We start from the raw sequence: 20,877 nt of genomic DNA, 5'->3' as shown, positions 1-20,877 counted from the left end.
TATTTTTACCACAACAAATAAAATAAAAAAAAATTTAAGGGAAACTTCTAAAACATTTATTTAATTTGTCTTCTCAATGTGATTCAAGTAGACATTTCATATGTGAAAAGGGGATGAACAGTCTGTGATCATAAAAATGTGCTTACAAATGAAAAATATGATTACTAAATATGAAAATCACAATGGAAACAGAAAACAGATTAAATATTACAGAAAATCAAATTGCTGAATTAGAAAACCAGTTCAAAAAATTATCTGAGAAAACAAAGGAAAAAATTAAAAGATGGCTATAACAAATGAACGTGTAAGTGATAAAGAATACAGATTCAAAATCTCCAACACAGAGATAATACGAATTCCAAGAGAAAACAAATAGAAACTGGAGAAGCAATAAAGAAATTGTACTGACAATGCCCATCAAGATTGTATCAAGAAGAGCCTTAAAGAATTAACTTAGGGCCAGGCCCAGTGGCTCATGCCTGTAATCCCAGCACTTTGGGAAGCTGAGGCAGGCAGATCACTTGAGGTCAGGAGTTCAAGACCAGCCTGGCCAACACAGTGAAACCACGACTCTACTAAAAATACAAAAAAAAAAAAAATTAGCCAGGTGTGGTGGCGCACACCTGTAATCCCAGCTACTTGCAAGGCTGAGGCAGGAGAATCACTTGAACCCAGGAGGTGGAGGCTTTAGTAAGCCAAGATCACACCACTGCACTCCTGCCTGGGTAACAAGAGCAAAACTCCATCTAAAAAAAAAAAAAAAAAAAAAAAAGAACGAACTTAGGACACCATTTTTAGCAAGGACAAAAATTCAATGCAATGAAAAGGATGTAAACTGAGGGTCTGCCAGGGTCTGGTTCCAGAACAACTAGAGGCAGCAGGAAGTATGACTACTGAGAAGTAAGACAGAATCAAAGTTCTCCACCTAAGGTAGAAGAATACAGTCTAACTCACCCAGAAACCAGAGGCTGGAATGGAGAGTTACCTGCTCTTGAAAGGAAGCTGATCATAGGTGCTGGTGATCACTTCTGAGAGCTATGGCTATCACACCTAGTAAAGGCAAAGGACACAGACATGACCTCAAAACCATGGCCCAACCCAAGTTTATGGTGGCTTGATAACTAATTTGTAATATCCCTGTTACCTATTAGGGCCATTAGATAATCTCCAAAGATAGGCCCCAGTGAACCTCGCAGTCTCCATGGCCTTGTATAGTCGCCTTCTACACTAGACCTATCACTCACTTTCTCAATAAAAAGCAGCAGACTGACACTCTTCCAGTTGCAGCTCCATGCCTTAAAATGGCCTGGAAGCTTTCTTTGAGATATTTGGAAGCCCTCGGCAACCATATAAGAAGTCTGGGCCAGGAGCGGTGGCTCATGCATGTAAACCCATCACTTTGGGAGGCCAAGGCAGGGGGATCACTTGAGCTCAGGAGTTCAAGACCAGTCTGGCCAACATGGTGAAACCCCTTCTCTACTAAAAATTTTAAAAAGTAGCTGGGTGTGGTGGTGTGCACCTATAATCCCAGCTACTCTGGAGGCAGGGAAAGGAGAATCGCTTGAACCTAGGAGGCAAAGATTTCAGTGAGCAGAGATGGCGCCACTGCCCTCCAGCCTGGGCTACAGAATGAGACTCTGTCTCCAAAATTAAAAAAAAAGGCTAGCTACCCTGTTGTCTGTAGAGAAGAAACCATATACAGAGGCCATGTGGAAAGGCCATATGGAGAGGAGAAGGAAGACTCTGAAATTACATGGACAAAAAAAGAGAATTCCAGACTTCATAGCTAAGCTTAGTCTGCCAGCCATCCCCACCAAAAAGGTGCTCAATGTTTGAGTGAACTGCCTTCAATGTGACACCCCAGTCAAGTCCTGAATGAGCACAGCCCAAACCAAAATGAAAAGAACTGCCCAGTTGAGTCCAGTCAACCAATAGACTCATAATAATAATAAAACCAGTGTCTTTTTAGTTACTAAGATGGTTTGTTACACAGTAATAAATAAATAAAACCTAAACTCATTCCTAGAAGTGAACCGGTTGGGCCAAATAACAAAGACCTAAAATATATAGCATCAGCTTTAAGAATAGGCAGTTGGCAGAAGTTGAAAGGAAAGTTAGGACTCTGAAAGCTGGAAGGACAGGAGGAAATGTCATTTGAATCTAGAGAAAAAGGCAATCCATATTACGTAGAGGTAGAGATGCAAAATTGGCAACACTGTGTCACCTGAGGTAATGTAGAAAATAGAAAATATACTTAATGCATTTAAATAAAATTTGGTTAAAGAGAATTCCAGGTAAAATACTGAAAATGCCAAATGGATTATTTTAGCTACGCATGAAATGGTAGAAATCAAGAGAAATGAAATAGAGAAGGTGAGGCTCAGATTTCAAGCAGGGTCCAGAAGATATACTCGTATATCCAGCGTAGGAAATACAAGATGGAAAAAGCAAATTATTTTTAATTCTCAGCTTCTTCCACTAGCAAAAGGCTCTGAAGGAAGAAACAATCTGAGGGCAAAGATCAAATCCAACGTTTTGCCAGTAAAATATGGACTCAGGATTGAAATTTCAAGGACACATCTTTAAACACTTGATTAAGACCTCAAAAGATCTGCGGCAATGCCTGAAAAAGGCAAAACAAGAAGGCTTCTAAACATTTGCATGTTGTACCTCTTAGAAGCCCTCTGACAGATCATAAGGGTGTTGTACGACAGCATCCTGATTCTTGAACCAAAACAGAGAAAGCCTGTCTCAGAGAAATTTGTGAATATTGTGTTTGTCTAATGGAATGGATTATAATTTGATACACAGAAAGCCGCAAAGTTTTCTTTGCAGTTTTTAAAGGAATTATAATAGCTTCACTTTAAAGAGTTCAATTTTGGTTTCCCAAATTCATACAAACAGAAACCAGGCTGAGAAAACTATTCAGTTTAAAGCAGATTATTTTGTACAGTACCAGAAAGACAGCTCAGAGGGAAAAGCCAAGATCCTGAAGGACAGAGCAAAGAGCCACGAAGAACCACTCCCAGGAGGCAGCACAAAGCCCTCTCATGAAACGGGCAACGAATGCCTGGCTAGATTTTAGAAATGCTATAAATTATCATTGCAATCTGCCTCCCATTTTCTATGCTCTTTGAATGGGAATGCTCTCTGATCCCTTTCTCACCATTGTTGGCTGTGTAGGTGAGTGTGTGGGGAAGGATAATGTTTTTCTTTAGCTCACAGGTTCAGGCTGAAAGAAGCCACACCCTGGAAGACAGCCACACCTGGACCTGATTTGTATTGTTTATTGAGGTATAACTTGTGTACAGTAAAACGATATCCTTGTAAAATGCAGAACTTTATGAGTTTTGACAAAAGTATACACTAACTATACATATTATTTCCATCACATCCAAAAATTCTTTGAGCCTGAGATGTAAGAGTCAACTTACCTCTTCCTCCAATTCCAGATGACCAGTATTTTTCTAGAGTCTATATGTATGAAATTAAACAGTATGTACATGTTAATGTCTGGCTTGGTCTGACCAATAACATTTTTGAGATGTATCTATGTTGTTGCACATATCAAAAGTTCATTATTGGCTGATGATGGCTCATGCCTGTAATTCCAGCATTTTGGGAGCCTGAGGCAGGAGGATCACCTGAGGTCAAGAGTTTGAGACCAGCCTGGCCAACATGGTGAAACCCCATCTCTCCTAAAATACAAAATTCAGCCGGGAGTGGTGCTGGACATCTGTAGTCTCAGCTACTCAGGAGGCTGAGGCAGGAGAATCACTTGAACCCAGGAGACAGAGGATGCAGTGAGCTGAGATCGTACCACTGCACTCCAGTGTGGGCAACAGAGAAAGACTCCATCTCAAAAAAAAAAGTTTCTTATCTATTGTTTTGTAGTATTCCATATATCCATAAACTATAATGATGTGTTGATGGACATTTAGATTGTTTACACATTTGAGCTATTATGAATAAAGTTCTATGAACATTCAAGTATTTATAGGGACATATGTTTCCATTTCTCTTGACCAAGTGTCTAGAAATAGAACTACTGGACCATATGGTAAGTTATCTTAAAATTTATAAGAAATCGCCAAACTGTTTTTCAGAGTGGTTGTACAATATTACACTCCCATCAACAGTATATGAGACTTTCAGAAACTGAAAGACCACCACCATACTTGGTCTTCTCAGGACTTATAATTTTAGCCATTCTAATGGGTATGCAGTGGTATCACATTGTGCTTTATAATTTGCATTTCCCTGATAAAGAATGATGTTGGCCATCTTTTCCTATATGTATATTAGCCATTTACATATTTGCTCTTGTGAAGTGTCTGTAAACTCTTTTGCACATTAATTGGATTGTGTTCTCCCTTAAGTTGTAAGAATCCTTTACATATTCTTGGCACAAGTCCTTTGTCAGATATATGTGATGAAAATTTTTCTCCCATTCTGTACCTTGCCAGGTAATTTTCCAAAGAGTGCCTTCAAAAAAAAAAGTTTTGATAGTTCAATTTGTAGATTCTTCCTTCATTGTTTTGTGTTTTTTGTATCTTATTTTAGAAATTTTGCCTACTCCAAGGTCACGGAGATTTTCTGTTTTCTTCTAGAAACATACTTTTGGCATTTTGATTTAGGCCTATAAGCAATTCAGTTTTTCCCATGTGGATATTCAGTTATTACAGCATAATTTGATTTTTAAAAAAAGGCCTTCCTTCCCTCAATTCCGCTATCATCTTTCTGGAAAATCAAATGACCATATATATGGGGGCTCACTTCTAGAATTTCTATTCTATTCTACAAATCTATCTAGCCTTTCACCAATACAACTGACATTATTGCAACTTGATTTTAAGCCTAAAAATCAGGAAGGTGAAGTCTCCTTTCTTTTCTTTTCTATAATTGCTTTGATTTCTCATGGATAACAAAATCAGGCTGAGGGAGTTCCCTTCTATTCCTAATTTGCTGAGAGTTTTTATCATGGGTGAGTGTTGAGTCTTGTCATATGCTTTTTCTGTGTACAGTGAGATGATCACATTATACTTCTTAAACTATTCATTATGAAATACATAAATTTTCAAATGTTAATCTCAAATTCAGGGATTAAACCTCACTTATTCAAAATAAAATATCATTTTCATATATTAATAGATCTAATTTGGTGATTAAGAATTTTAAATCTATGTCAATAAGGGAATGTTGCTAGGTAGGTTTCTGTTCTTGTAAGGTCTTTGTCTTGTTTTGGAAGCAGAGTAATACTGACCTAACAAACTGACTTGGGAAGCATTCCCTCTTTCTCTATTTCATGTAGGAAAAAACTCAGGGAAGACTAATAAAATTTCTTCCATAAGAGCCTTAAAGATTTCACTAGTGATACCATCTGAGCTTGGAGATGTGTGAGATGGTTAATTACAAATTCAGTTTCTTTGGTATATATAGGGCTATTGAGATTTCCCATTTCTTGAGTCAGTAGTTTTTGTGTCTTTCAAGCAATGTGTCTATTTCATCAACAATGTCACTGGTATGAAGTGGTTTATAATATTTTGTTATCTTAACATCTGTAAGATCTGTGTCAAGTTCCTTCTTTCTTTCACAATATTATTATATCTTCTCTTTCTTGTTTTATTGTGGTAAAATACATCTAACACAAAATGTACAATCTTAATCATATTTAAGCATACAGTTCAGCAATATTTTCACACTGTTGTGCAATGACCTCCTCCATCTGTCTCTAGATTTTAACCTGAGAAAATGAAATTCTACAGTCATTAAACAATAACTCCCTATTCCCTGCTTCCCACTGCCCCCATAACCACCATTCTACTTTCTGTTTCTATTAATTTGACAACTTTTAAACAGTATTTGTCTTTTTGTGACTGATTTATTCACTTAGCATATAATGTCTTCAAGACTTATCCACGTTGTCCCATGTAACAGAATTTTCTTCCTTTTTAGGGCTGAATATTATTCATTCTAAATGTACCACATTTTGTTTATCTATTCATCTGCAGACAGACATTTATTTTGCTCCTACCTCTTGACTATTGCAAATAATGCTGCTATGAACATGAATATACAAGTATCTCTTCAAGATCCTTTCAATTCTTTTGGATGTAAAAAGAATTCCCAGGAGTGGGAATGTTGGATAATATAACTCTATTTTTAATTTTTTGAGAAACTACCATGTCATTTCCCATAGCAGCTGTACCATATGACATTCTTACCAACAATGCACAGGGTTCCAATTTCTCCACATTCTTGCCAACACTTTTTTTTTCATAGTAATCATCCTGACCAATATAAGGTAATATCTCATCATAGCTTTGATTTTTAATTCCCTAATGGTTAGTGATTGTTGAGCAACTTTTCATGTGTTTATTGGCCATTTTTATGTTATCCTTGGAGATATGTCAATTCAAGTCCTCTGCCCATATTTTAATCTAGTTTTTGGTTGTTGTTGAGATGAGTTCTTTATATATTCTGGATATTAACCCCTTTTCAAATATATGGTTTGCAAATATATTCTTCCATTCCATGGACAGCTTTTTCACTCAGTTGATTATATCCTTTGATGTACATAAGTTTTTAATTTTGATGTAGTTCAATGTATCTATTTTTTTTTTTTTTTTTTTTTTTTTTTGAGATGGAGTTTCGCTCTTGTTACCCAGGCTGGAGTGCAATGGCGCGATCTCGGCTCACCGCAACCTCCGCCTCCTGGGTTCAGGCAATTCTCCTGCCTCAGCCTCCTGAGTAGCTGGGATTACAGGCACGTGCCGCCATGCCCAGCTAATTTTTTGTATTTTTAGTAGAGACGGGGTTTCACCATGTTGACCAGGACGGTCTCGATCTCTCGACCTCGTGATCCACCCGCCTCGGCCTCCCAAAGTGCTGGGATTACAGGCTTGAGCCACCGCGCCCGGCTATTTTTTTCTTTACTTGCCTGTATTTTGGGTCTCCTATCCAAAAAAGAAATCATTGCCAAGACCAACGCCATGAAGCTTTTCCCTATGTCTTCCCTATGTTTCCCTATTATAGCTCTTATGTTTAGGTCTTTGATCCATTTTTAGTTAATTTATATATGACATAAGGTCGGAGTCCAACTTAATTCTATTGCATTTGGATATCCATCTTTTGCAACACCATTTGTGAAAATGACTGTCATTTTCCCACTGAATGGTCATAGCACCCTTATCAAAAATTATGTGACCACATATATCAGGGTTTATATCTGGGCTGTCTATTGTATTCCATTGGCCTATATATTTTTCTTTAAGCCAGTAACACACTGTTTTCACAATAGCGGTTTTGCAGCAAGTTTCCAAATCAGAAAGTGTAAGACCTCCAACTTTGTTTTTTTTTTTTTTTTTTTTTTTTTCTTAATTTGTTTTAGCTACTCAATGTCCCAAGAAATTCCATATGAACTTTAGGATTCTATATTATACCATTTTCACACTGCTGATAAAGACATACTCAAGACTGGGGAGAAAAATAGGTTTAATAGACTCACAGTTCCACGTGGCTGGGGAGGCCTCACAATCATGGCAGATGGCAAAAGGCACTTCTTATGTGGCAGTGGCAAAAGAAAATGAGAATCAAGAGAATGAGTTTTCCCTTATAAAACCATCAGTTCTCATGAGACTTATTCACTACCACAAGAACAGTATGGAGGAAACAGCCCCTATGATTTAATTATCTCCCACTGAGGCCCTCCCACAACACGTGGGAATTATGGGGGCCACAATTCAATATGAGATTTGGGTGGGGACATTGCCAAACCATATCAGATGCATTTTTCTATTTCTGAAAAAAAAAAAAAAAAATACACTGTTGGAATTTTGATAGGGATTGTACTGCAACTGTAGATCATCTTGGGTAGTATTAACAGCCTAATAATATTAACTCTTCCAATTCATGAATGCAGGCTGTCTTTACATTTATTGGTGTCTTTTTAGAGTCTTTCATCAAGATTTTGTAGTTCTCAGTGTACAAGTCCTTCACCTCCTTAATTAAGCTTATTCCTAATTTATCCTTTTTAATGCTATTGTAAATGAGATGATGCTCCTAATTTGCTTTTCAGATTGTTCATTGTTAGCATTTAAATATGTAATCGATTTTTTGCACTGATTTTGTATCTTGCAACTAAGCTAAATCCATTTATTAGTTCTAACTGGTTTTTTAGTTCTAACTGGTTCTTATATGTAGAAAACCCAAGAAATCCCTTGGGTTTTCTACATATAAGATTACATCTGTGAACACAGATAATTTTTCTTCTTCCTTTCCATTTTGGATGACTTTTTTCCTTTTTCTTGCAAATTGCTCTGGCTGGGACCTCCAGTGTTATGTTGAATACACATGACAAAAGACCACATCCTTGCTTTGTTCCTGATCTTAGAGGAAAAGCTTTCAGTCTTTCACTGTTAGTATAATATGGCTAAAGGCTTTACATATATGGCATTTATTTTGCTGAGATAGCTTCCTTCTCTTCCCAATTTAAGTTTCTTCTTATCAAAAAAGGGAGTTAAATTTTGTCAAAAGCTTTCCCTGCATCAATTAAGATGATTGTGTGCGAGTTTTTTCCCTTCATTCTGTCAATGTTAATGTGGTATATTACATTTACTGATTTTCATATGTGGAAACATTCTTACATGCTAGGAATAAATCCCATTTGGTCATGACATGTAAACCTTTAATGTGCTGTTGAATTCAGTTTGCAAGTATTTTCCTGAGATCTTTGCAGCAAATTTTTGTCAGGATATTGGTCTACAGTTTTCTTTGCTTGTAGCATCTTTGTCTAGCTTTAGTATCACTTAATGATGCCCTGATGTGATGAAGTTAGAAGTGCTTCCCCTTCAATGTATTTGAAAAGTTTGAAGAAGCATTGGCGTTAATTATTCTTTAAATGTTTGGTAGAATTCACCAGTAAAGCAACCTGGTCCTGAGTTTTTCTTTATGGAGAGGTTTCTGATTATTGATTCAATCTGCTTACTAGTTAAAGGTCTGTTCAGATTTTCTATTCTTCATGACTTAGTCTTGGTAGGTCATGTGTTATGAGAAATCTGTCCATTTCATCTGATTCGAGTTGTTCAAATCCTCTATTTACAAGGTGTAAATTTAGGTTATCAGATTGGTTGGCACATAGTTGCTCATAGTACTTACAACCCTTTTTCTTTGTGTTAAATTGATTATGATGTCCTTTCGGATTTTAGTTATTGAGTATTCTTTTTTTCTTATCCCATGTAGTTAAAGGTTTGTTAATTTTGCTGATCTTTTCAAAAAGCCAACTCTTAATTTCACTTTCTCTACTGTTTTTCTGTTTCATATTTTATTATTTTCTTCCTTCTGTTAGCTTTAGGTTTAGTTTGTTCTTTTTCTAGTTCCTTACGGTGTAAACTTAGGTTGTTGATTTGAGATCTTTCTTCTTTTCTAACATAAGCTCCTACAGCTATAAAGTTGCCACTTAGCACTGCTTTCACTGCATCCCATATGTTTTGGTATGTTCTATTTTCATGTTTATGTCTCTGAAGATATTTTCTAGTTTTCCTTCTAATTTCTTATTTAACCCAGTAGTTGAGTATGTTAATTTCCACATATTCGTGGATTTTCCACTTGTCATTCTGCTATTGGTTTCTAGTTTTTCTCCATTGCAATCAGAAAAAAAGCACACTGTATACTATCAATCTTCTTAAATGTTGGTTTTGTGGCCTAACATATGGTGTATCCTGGAGAATATGCCATGGTTTGTTGTTACTGGCTGGAGTTTTCTTTTTCTCTTTTTTTTTTTTTTTTTTTGAGATGAAGTCTCCTTCTGTCACCCAGGCTGGAGTGCAGTGGTGTGATCTTGGGTCACCTCATCCTCCACCTCCTGGGTACAAGTGATCCTCCTGCCTCAGCCTCCCGAGTAGCTGGGATTACAGGCATGCACCACTGTACCTGGCTAATTTTTTCTATTTTTAGTAGACATGGGGTTTCACCATGTTGGTCAGGCTGCTCTTAAACTCCTCACCTCAGGCAATCCGCCCACCTCAGCCTCCCAAAATGCTAGGATCCTGGCCTTTTTTCTTTAAGATGGAGTCTCACTGTGTCGCCTAGGCTGGAGTGCAGTAGCAGTAGCACAATCTTGGTTCACTACATCCTCTACTTCCCAGGCTCAAGCAATTCTTGTGACTCAGCCTCCCAAGTAGATGGGACTACAGACACATGCCACCATGCCAGCTAATTTTGGTTTGTATTTTTACAATACAAAATTCAATACAATACCCCTAGTAGAGAAAGGGTTTCACCATGTTGGCCAAGCTGGTCCCAAACTCCTGACCTCAAGCGATCCATCTGCTTCAGCCTCCCAAAGTGCTGTGATTACAGGCATGAGCCACCACACCCAGCCGCTGTAGTGTTCTTCATATGTCTGTTAGGTTCAGCGGGTCTACTGAGTTGTTCAAATCCTCTATTTATTAACCTTCTGCCATTTGTTCTATCTGGGGCACTGAATTTCCCCACACTGCGGTATACACATTGTACAGTTATTGGATGAGATGATTTACAAATGTCAATTAAACTGTAGTAGTTCAGAGTATTCCTCTAATCTTCTACATCTTTTTAGATTTCTTGGCCAAGTTGCTCCATCATTCCCAAGAAAGGGAATAATAAATGCAATAATGTTTATGCATTTGTGTTTTTCCCTTTGGCACTGTTAGTTCTTGCTTCATGTATTTTTGAAGCTCTTTCATTTGCTAAATACACATTTATAATCATTATAGCATGCTTATTAGTGGACTCTTCACCATTACAAAATGACTATTTGTCTTACAATTTTTCCTTGTTTTGAAGTCTATTTTAGCTAATATTCAATATAGCCATTACAGCTTTTTTATGCTTATTGTTTCCATGACACATCTCTTTGCATCCTTTCACTTTCAACCTATTTATCTTTGTATTTAAAGTCTGCCTCTTATAAATAATACAAAGTTGGCTCTTGCTTTTTTATCCAATCTAAAAATCACTGTCTTGGGCATCCAATGTTGAGTTCATTTATATTTAATGTAATTATTTATGGTTCCATTTAGTCTGTCATTTTCCTATTGGTTTTGTTACATCTCTTCTTTGCTCCTCTCTTTTTCCTTCCCTGCCTTCTTTTATGTTCACTGAATATTTTATAGTATTCCATTTTAATCCTTCTAGTTACATGTCTTTCTAGCTGTACATCTTTTCATTATATGCTTATTAGTATTTGTTCTAAGTATGTGCTAGGCAACATCTAAGATGGCTCCCAATTTTCCCCAACTCCTGATATGCATGCCCATGTGTTATGCCCTTTCCCTTCAGTATAGTCTGGACCTAGTAACTTGCTTCTAATAAACAGAGTCTGACAAAATCATTTCCAAGATTAGCTTACAAAAAGATTCTCACTTCTATCACACTTACCTCTCTCTTGATCTCTTGCTTGTTCACTTTGATGGCAGCCAGCTGCCATGTTGTAGGCTATCCTATAGAGAGGCCCACGTAGGAAAAAAACTAAGGGAGGCTTTTGGATGACAGCCAGCAAACACTGAGCCCTCAGAGAAATACACCCACAAGGAATTGAATCCCATTAACCATATGAGTGAGAACAGAAGTGGATTCTCCCCCAGTCAAGACTTCAGTTAAGACCACAACCTTAGTCAATACTTCGTTTGCAACCTTATAGAAGAACCTAAGCCAGAAAACCCAGCTAAGCCATGCCATGAGAAAAGAAAAATGTTGCTATAGGCTTATAAGATTTGCAGTATTTTGTGATGCAACAATAGGTAACTGCAGATATCTGAATTATAGATAATATGGATTTTGATACATGAAAATGAAGTACAGCCTAAGAATATGGAAACATCTTTGTGTGGAGTGTGCTAAAGACAAAGTTGATTTGAAGAGGTTATTAGTAGAAATCTGAAATTTGAGGATGCTGCCACTGGGGCTCAAGAGGAAGTAAGAAACCTGTTATTGAAAATGGGAAGAAGGGGAATCCTTTTTATATAGTGATAGAAAGCTATACCATCATCTTCAGTAACATGAAAATTGGAAAACATGCTTAATGAACTAGGTGAGTAATATAGCTAAGAAGATTTACAAAGTATTTGCTATTGCTTTAAGTACTATTGCTTTTAAGTGCAAGAGTAGAGTAAAAATGAGTCAAGGAAAGTTAAAGTAAATGAAATTAAAACTTCATGGTTTTAAAATTTTTCAGCCTCTCTAGACAGCAAAAATATCCTACATTAAGAAATGGCATCCAAGAAAACTTTGGGCACTGTATAGAGATAAAGCCAAGGGTATAGATGTAAAATATTTTGTTAAGATCAAAAAGATAAAAGATGGTACACATCAGAGTAGTATGCATTCATACACAGATCCCTTTGAAAAGATTAAGAGTATGCCTCACAGATCCTCTCAATCAAACAAGAGGTCCTCTAGAAAACTTAAGAATGACTTAACTAAGAAACTTCTACTACTTACCTGATTGGATTTCCAAGTTGTTATGAACTAGTGACTCTTTTGTGCCTCCCGTTATCCTCTTTTTTAGAAATGTCTGTGGAAGTTATCCTCTGCCTGGCCCACTGTATGTTGGGTGTGTTAGGAGCAGATAACTATTAGAACTTCCAAAGAAGATATGCAAATGGCGAATAAGCACATGACTAGATTGTCAGTGTCATTAGTCATTCAAGGAATGCAAAGGAAAACCACAATGAGATACCACTGCATCTCAACTAAAATGGACAAAATCAAAGCCACTGACAATACCAAGAGGTGATGAGGATGTGAAGAGACTAGAATACTCATGTAAAGAGACTGGAATATTGGCAATGGGGATATAAAATGGAATAGCCAGTTTGGAAAAGAGTTTGATAATTTTTTAAGTTAAAAATAAATTTACCATACAACCCACTCTTAGATAACTGTCCAAAAGAAATGAAAAACATATGTCTGAATAAAAATTTGCAATGAGTGTCCAAAGCAGCAACATTCATAATAGCCAAATACTGAAAACAATCCAAATATCCATTAACTGGTGAACGGATAAACAAAATGTGGTATACTCATCAATGAAATACCACTCAGGAACAAGAAAGAATGAACTACTAATACAAGAAACAATATGAACTTCGAAAACAATATTTTAATTATAAGAACTAGATACACAGGACTACATATTGCCCATGAAATTTCTAGAAAAGGAAAAAAAAAAATCATTGCATGCCTGGGGCTCTAGGTACTACTTGATACTATAAGAACATCAATTAATGCTGATTGATCTATAGATTCAATGCATTCATTATATCCCCACATGCACATACACATGCACATATCATATTTATATACAAGTAAAAACTGGTGAGCTAATCCTGAAATTTATATGGAAATGCAAAGCACCAAGAATACTCAAGGCAATCTTGAGGGAAAAAAAAGAAAGCTAGAGGGTCTACACTACACTATAAAATATGAAGAATTATTTTAAAGCTACAGTATTAAGCCAGTGTAGTATTAGCGCATAAACAGGCCAATGAAAGAAACTTTAGACCAGAAAAACCCACACACACAAGATCTCCTGGTTTATAAAACTGGTGCCAATTACAGCAGTGTGAAAAGAATGACATTTAAAAATAATGCTTGGCTGGGTGCAGTGGCTCACACCTTTAATCCTAGCACTTTGAGAAGCAGAGATGGGCAGATCACTTGAGGTCAGGAGTTTGAGACCAGGCTGGGGTCTCGAACATGGTGAAACCCATCTCTAATAAAAATACAATTAGCTGGACGTGGTGGTGGGCACCTGTAATCCTAGCTACTTGGAAGCTGAGGCAGGAGAATCACTTAAGCCCAAAAGGTGGAGGTTTTAGTGAGCTGAGATCAAGCCACTGCACTCCAGCCTGGGTGACAGAGCAAGACTCTGTCTAGAAAAAATAAATAAAATAAAAATAATGCTAGATCAAATACATATCCATTGTGATGGACAGAGGGAATCAGCCATGACCCCTGCCTCACTTCATACATAAAAACCAATTTCAGATGTACCATATACCTAAATGAGAAAAGTAAAGTAAGAAAATTTCTAGAAAATAACATAGATGAGTACTCTCTGATCCTGTAAGAGGCAAGATAAGAAATCTCAAACAGGAAACAAAAAAAGACAACAACAGAGTAAACTGACAAAACTATATTAAAATAACATTCAACAGAAGATACCAGTTGCTATGGTTTGTCTGATCCAAAACTCATGTGTAAATTTAATTGCCATTATAACAATATTAAGAGGTGTGACCTTTAAGAGGTGGTTAGGTCATGAGGGCTCTGCCCTCATAAATAATTATTGCCAAAGTGGATTCATTATACAAGAGCTAGTTAAGCCCACTTCTCTTTCTCCCTCCATCTCTCTCTCTCTTTCTCTATGTCTATCTCTCTCTCTCTCTCTCTCCTCCACCTCTCCTCTCACTTTCTGCCATAGGATGATGCAAGAAGGCGGCCCTCATCAGATGCCAGCACCTTGATGTTGGATGTCCAAGACTCCAGAACTCAGTCAGGGCCAAATAGTAACAGCTCCAGTCTGCAGCTCCCAGTGAGATCAACGCAGAAGGCAGGTGATTTCTGCCATTTCCAACTGAGGTACCCAGGCTCATCTCACTGGGACTGGTTATACAGTGGGTGCAGCCCAGGGAGGGCAAGCCAAAGCAGGGTGTGGTGTCACCTCACATGGGAAGCACAAGTGGTCAGGGAACTCCCTCCCCAAGCCAAGGGAAGCTGTGAGGTACTGTACTGAGAGGGATGGTGCATTCCAGCACAAATACTACATTTTCCCCAGAGTCTTTCAGACAAGGAGATTCCCTCAGGTGCTTATACCACCAGGGCCCTGGGTTTCCAGCACAAAACTGTGAGGCTGTTTGGGCAGACACCAAGATACCTGCAGAAGTTTTTTTGTTGTTTTTTTTTTTTTTTTTTTTTTTTTTTTCCACACCTCAGTGGCACCTGAACACCAGTGAGACAGAACCATTCACTCCCCTGGAAAGAGGGCTGAAGCCAGGGAGCCAAGTGGTCTAGCTAAGCAGATCCCAACCCCATGGAGCTAAGCAAGCTAAGATCCACTGGCTTGAAATTCTTGCTGCCAGCACAGCAGTCTAAAGTTGACCTGGGATGCTCAAACTAGGTCGGGGGAGAGGTTTCCGCCATTACTGAGGCTTGAGTAGGCGGTGTTCCCCTCACAGTGGGGAAGTTCAAACTGGGCGGAGCCCACTATAAATTCCTCCTCTCTGGGCAGAGCATCTCTGAAAGAAAGGCAGCAGTCTTTCTCCCTGGGACAGAGCACTGGGTGAAGAGACAGCTGTGGGTGCAGCTTCAACGGACTTAAACATTCCTGCCTGCCAGCTCTGAAGAGAGCAATGGATCTCCTGGCACAGCACTCAAGCTCTGCTAAGGGACAGACTGCCTCCTCAGGTGGATCCCTGATCCCCATGCCTCCTGACTACGAGACTCCTCCCAGCAAGTGTCAACAAACGCCTCATACAGGAAAGCTCTGGCAGGCATCTGGAAGATGCCCCTCTGGAACGAAGCTTCCAGAGGAAGGAAGAGGCAACAATCTTTGCCATTTGGCAACCTCCGCTGGTGATACCCAAGCAAGCAGGGTCTGGAGTGGACCTCCAGCAAACTCCAGCAGACCTGCACAAGAGGGGCCTGACTGTTAGAAGGAAAACTAACAAACAAAAAGGAATAGCATCAACATCAACAGAAAGGATAGCCACACCAAAAACCCCATCCAAAGGTCACCAACATTAAAGACCAAAGACAGACATATCGACGAAGATGAGGTAAACCAGCACAAAAAGGCTGAAAATTCCAAAAACTAGAACGCCTCTTCTCCTCCAAAGGATCACAACTCCTCACCAGCAAGGGAACAAAACTGGATGGAGAATGAGTTTGACAAATTGACAAAAGTAGGCTTCAGTACATGGGTAATAACAAATTGCTCTGAGCTAAAGGAGCATGTTCTAACCCAATGCAAGGAAGCTAATAACTTTGATAAAAGGTTACAGGAATGCTAACTAGAATAAGCAGTTTAGAGAAGAAAATAAATGACCTGATGGTGCAAAAAAACACAGCACAAGAAAATCATGAAACATACACAAATTTCAATAGCCAAATCGATTAAGCAGAAGAAAGGATATCAGAGATTGAAGATCAACTTAACAAAATAAAGTGTGAAGACAAGATTAGAGAAAAAAGAATGAAAAGGAATGAACAAAGTCTCCAAGAAATATGGGACTATGTGAAAAGACCAAACCTACGTTTGATTGGTATACCTGAAAGTGATGGGGAGAATGGAATCAAGTTGGAAAATACTCTTCAGGATATTATCCAGGAGAACTTCCCCAACCTAGCAAGACAGGCCAACATTCAAATTCAGGGAATACAGAGACCACCACAAAGATACTCCTCGAGAAAAGTAACCCTAAGAAACTTAATCGCCAGATTCACCCATGTTCAAATAAAGTGAAAAATATTAAGGGCAGCCAGAGAGAAAGGTCAGGTTACCCACAAAGGGAAGCCCATCAGACTAACAGCAGACTTCTCTGCAGAAACCCTACAAGCCAGAAAAGAATGGGGCCCAGTATTCAACATTTTTAAAGAAAAGAATTTTCAACCCAGAATTTCATATCCAGCCAAATTAAGCTGCATAAGCAAAGGGGAAATAAAATCCTTTACAGACAAGCAAATGCTGAGAGATTTTGTCACCACCAGGCCTGCCTTACAAGAGATCCTGAAGGAAACACTAAATACGGAAAGGAAAAGCGGGTACCTGCCACTGCAAAAACATATCAAATTGTAAAGACCATTGATACTATGAAGAAATTTCACCAAGTAACAAGCAAAAGAACCAGCTAGCATCATAATGACAGGATCAAAGTCACACATAACAATATTAACCTTAAATGTAAATGGGCTAAATGCCCCAATTAGAAGACATAGACTGGCAAATTGGATAGAGTCAAAACCCATCGGTGTGTGGTATTCAAGAGACCTATCTTACATGCAAAGACACACATAGGTTCAAGATACAGGGATGAAGGAATATTTACCAAGAAAATGGAAAGAAAAAAAAAAATCAGGGGTTGCAATCCTAGTCTCTGATAAAACAGACTTTAAACCAACAAAAATCAAAAGAGACAAGGGCATTACATAATGGTAAAGGGATCAATGCAACAAGAAGAGCTAACCACCCTAAATCCCTAAATATATATGTACTCAAAACAGGGGAACCCGGATTCATAAAGCAAGTTCTTAGAGACATAAAAAGAGACTTAGACTCCCACACAATAACAGTGGGAGACTTTAACACCCCACTGTCATTGTTAGACAGATCAAGACAGAAGATTAACAAGGATACTCAGGTCTTGAACTCAGCTCTGGACCAAGAGGACCTAATAGACATCTACATAACTCTCCGCCCCAAATTAACAGACATATATTCTTCTCAGCACCACATACCATTTATTCTAAAATTGACCACATAATTGGAAGTAAAACACTTCTCAGCAAATGCAAAAGAATGGAAATCATAACAGGTAGTCTCTCAGACCACACTGCAATCAAATTAGAACTCAGGATTAAGAAACTCACTTAAAACCGCACAACTACGTGGAGACTGAACAACTTGCTCCTGAATGACTACTGGGTAAATAACAAAATTAGGGCAGAAGTTATTTGAAACCAATGAGAACAAAGACACAATGTACCAGAATCTCTGGGACACATGTAAAGCAGTGTTTAGAGGAAAATTTATAGTACTAAATGCCCACAGGAGAAAGCAGAAAAGATCTAAAATCGATACCCTAACATCACAATTAAAAGAACTAGAGAAACAAGAGCAAACAAACTCAAAAGCTAGCCAAAGACAAGAAATAACTAAGATCAGAGCAGAACTGAAGGAGACAGAGACACAAAAAAAAAACCTTCAAAAAATGAATGGGGCCAGGAGCTGGTTTTTTAAAAAATAATAACAAAATAGACAGACTGCTAGCCAGACCAGAATTGCTAAAACTATAAGAAACGGATGACATGACAAACCAAGTTTCAGCAAGGATGGAGAGCGATGGGAACTTTCAATCTTGCTAGTGGAAATGTAAATTGGTACAGTCACTTTGAAATATTTTATCAGATGTGTCTACTATGATTACACTTCTAAATCAACACTCAAAAAAAGTGTACACTTGTGTACTAAGTGACATGTAAAACAGTATTCACAGTATCATTTGTAATGCCAAAAACCAAAAGTCCAACCATAGTACAATGGATATATACATTGTGATATATTAATACAATAATTTTAAAAATCCATTGCTAAATGCAACAACATGGATCAATCTCACAACATAATATTGAGCAAAAGAAGACAGAAACAAAAAGGAACATGCTTTATGAATCAAAAACAGTGAAAACTAGTCTATGGGGACATAATACAAAATCATAGTTCCTTCCTCAAGAGGTGATAAATGACAGGGAGAGAGCAAGAAAGAGTCTCTGGGAAGGTGATCCTATTCTCTATCTTGACCTGGAAGGTGATTTCATGGATATATACATTTTGTAAAACTTCATTGAGCTTTACACCTTGATGTTTCTCATTGTATGTGTGTTATATTTTGATTTTACCAGTTTACCAAAAGACAAAAAATGAACTATAGCTACATTTAACATGGATAAATCTGAAAAATATGGCGAGTGAAAGAAGCAAGTCTCAAAATAATTTATATAGTATGATTTGACTTAAATGAAATTCAAAATAAAGAGAGAGGTAAATAACTGATTAACACAAAATATAGGATAATGATTTCTTCTCAAGCAAAAAGAAGAAGAGGCAGTCAGAGAAGGGTGCCCAGCGGTCTTCTGGAGAACTGTAACGTACTATTTAACAAACAGTATATCTATTACATATACTATTTGATATTTAATAAATACAATAGGTTGAAAGTATAGAAATGTTTATTTTCTAATGGTTCTTTAAACTGTACCTGTGCACTGTACACAGTTATTGCATGCATGCTATGTTTCACAGCTGTGAAATATTTTAATAGTAATACAACTACTGAATTATAAATGATCAGAAAACCAAAATGAGAACTTCTGATCTCATGTCTTTTCATTCATCTGGCAGCAAGTAATATTGTTATATACCATCTGCAGAACAGTCTTCTTTGGGTATATTACTAAATATACTTAGGAAACATACAAATAAATACCAACAATTAATAATGTAGTAAAGTATGAAATAACACTGAAAATTAAAAAATGAAAATAACTTCCAGTGATGCACAACGCATTTATTTTAATTTTTCAAAGAAAACTTTATTAGAAAAAGAAAACTAAATGGGAAAAAAAATGAGATGCTGAACAGAACTAGAAAAAGGTGAGCATAGATCCACAAGCACTTTAAGACTTCGTATTTCCAACTACTTACCTTCAAATAGCACACATGATTTTAAAACTTAAAAATAAAGAACAATTTTTTAAAAAACGTACATTTAAGTCAATGTTTATTAATATATCTCTGGCTTAGAATTTTCAATATTTAATTTTTGTTAAAATTAAATTTTAAAATATACTTATAAGCTTACTGTTACCTATTTTTGTTTATTAAAAAAGACAACCAAAGCTGTTCAATACTACCTGACAAAGAGAAACTTGTTTGTGAAACTAAAAGATGTTATTACAAAGCCTCACTCATAAGAAAGGAAAAGAGAAATGTGACTAAATTGTCACAAAGTTCACTTACTGGGGGAGAAAAAAGCCTAAGAGAAATAATGGCCTAAGGACCATTATTTTCAAAGCTGCTCCATCCCAGTTACAAATAGTTGCCACTTGACCTCATCTTAGTAAACACCTAAGAGTGATATTTAATTAGTACATTAATTGAAAATTAATGAGTAGCTAAGTGGTTTTATATGTGTGAAATGTTATATTCTATTGAGCACCCTAAGAAGCAGTTTTCACTTCTCATTTATATAGCAGCCCTATTTCTAGCATAAAAGGTTAAGTGCCTATTAGCAAGTGTCCATTGTATAAAAGATTGTCAAGTTGGTCAGATTTAGCCGGACATGGTGGCTTGTGCTTGTAATCCCAGCACTTTGGGAGGCCAAGGTGGGAGGATCATTTGATGTCAGGAGTTGGAGACCACCCTGGCCAACACAGTGAGACCCCATCTCTATTAAAAATAAAATATATATATATATATATATATATATATATATATATATATATACACACACACACACACCCCTATGTATATACTTCAAATTAGTCAGATTTGTTCAATACTGTATTCTACCTAAACAAATTGATAAAAAAGATTAACAGTTTATTTTTTTCAGGAGGAGCTCCTCTGACACCTGAAATTGACCAACAGAAGAGCACCTAGATGTTGATCATGGGTGATCATCATCAAAAAACGGAGCTACCCATGAAATGCAAGTAAGCACAGAAGAAAGTTCTCCCACCAAGTGGCAGAGCCAGTTTCTACGCACCAAGACCCAAGCCCTAGTCCCCATCCCCACCCCACATCCCCATCAAGACAGAGAACAGGCCACCAGCTCTCCATCTGGTCAGTCAGGTTTTGCAATGGCCAAGCAGAAGATTCAGATCTGGAGCTGTTCTGCACAATACAGTAGCCCCTAATCACATGTGGCTCTTTAAGTTAATGAAAATTAGAAATTCAGTTTTTCAATCACACCAGCCACATTTCAAGCACTCAACAGTCATGTTTACTGGTGGCTACCGAGTTGAACAGTGCCGCCTATAGAACATTACCATCAGAAAGTTCTATTGAACAGCCCTGCTGTCGAACACATATTTGCCCAAACATTGGGGCTATTCACA

At 37.4% G+C, this 20,877-nt stretch overlaps 1 protein-coding gene across 4 annotated transcripts in view; it reads right to left on the bottom strand.

The window, feature by feature from the left end:
- CEP112 (centrosomal protein 112) overlaps positions 1-20,877 on the bottom strand; it is a 563,636-nt gene that overhangs the window by 515,442 nt on the left and 27,317 nt on the right. The window contains exon 2 of one of the 4 annotated variants that reach the window (XM_074388879.1): positions 986-1,050. The exons of the other annotated variants lie outside the window; for them this stretch is intronic. The gene's annotated coding sequence lies outside the window, so the exon portion shown is untranslated. The remainder of the gene's footprint in view (positions 1-985; positions 1,051-20,877) is intronic. 4 annotated transcript variants of the gene reach the window in all.

Source organism: Saimiri boliviensis, chromosome 17, assembly GCF_048565385.1.
Source record: "Saimiri boliviensis isolate mSaiBol1 chromosome 17, mSaiBol1.pri, whole genome shotgun sequence".
NCBI classification, from domain to species: Eukaryota; Metazoa; Chordata; class Mammalia; order Primates; family Cebidae; genus Saimiri; species Saimiri boliviensis.
This window is presented reverse-complemented; position numbering and strand designations above follow the sequence as displayed.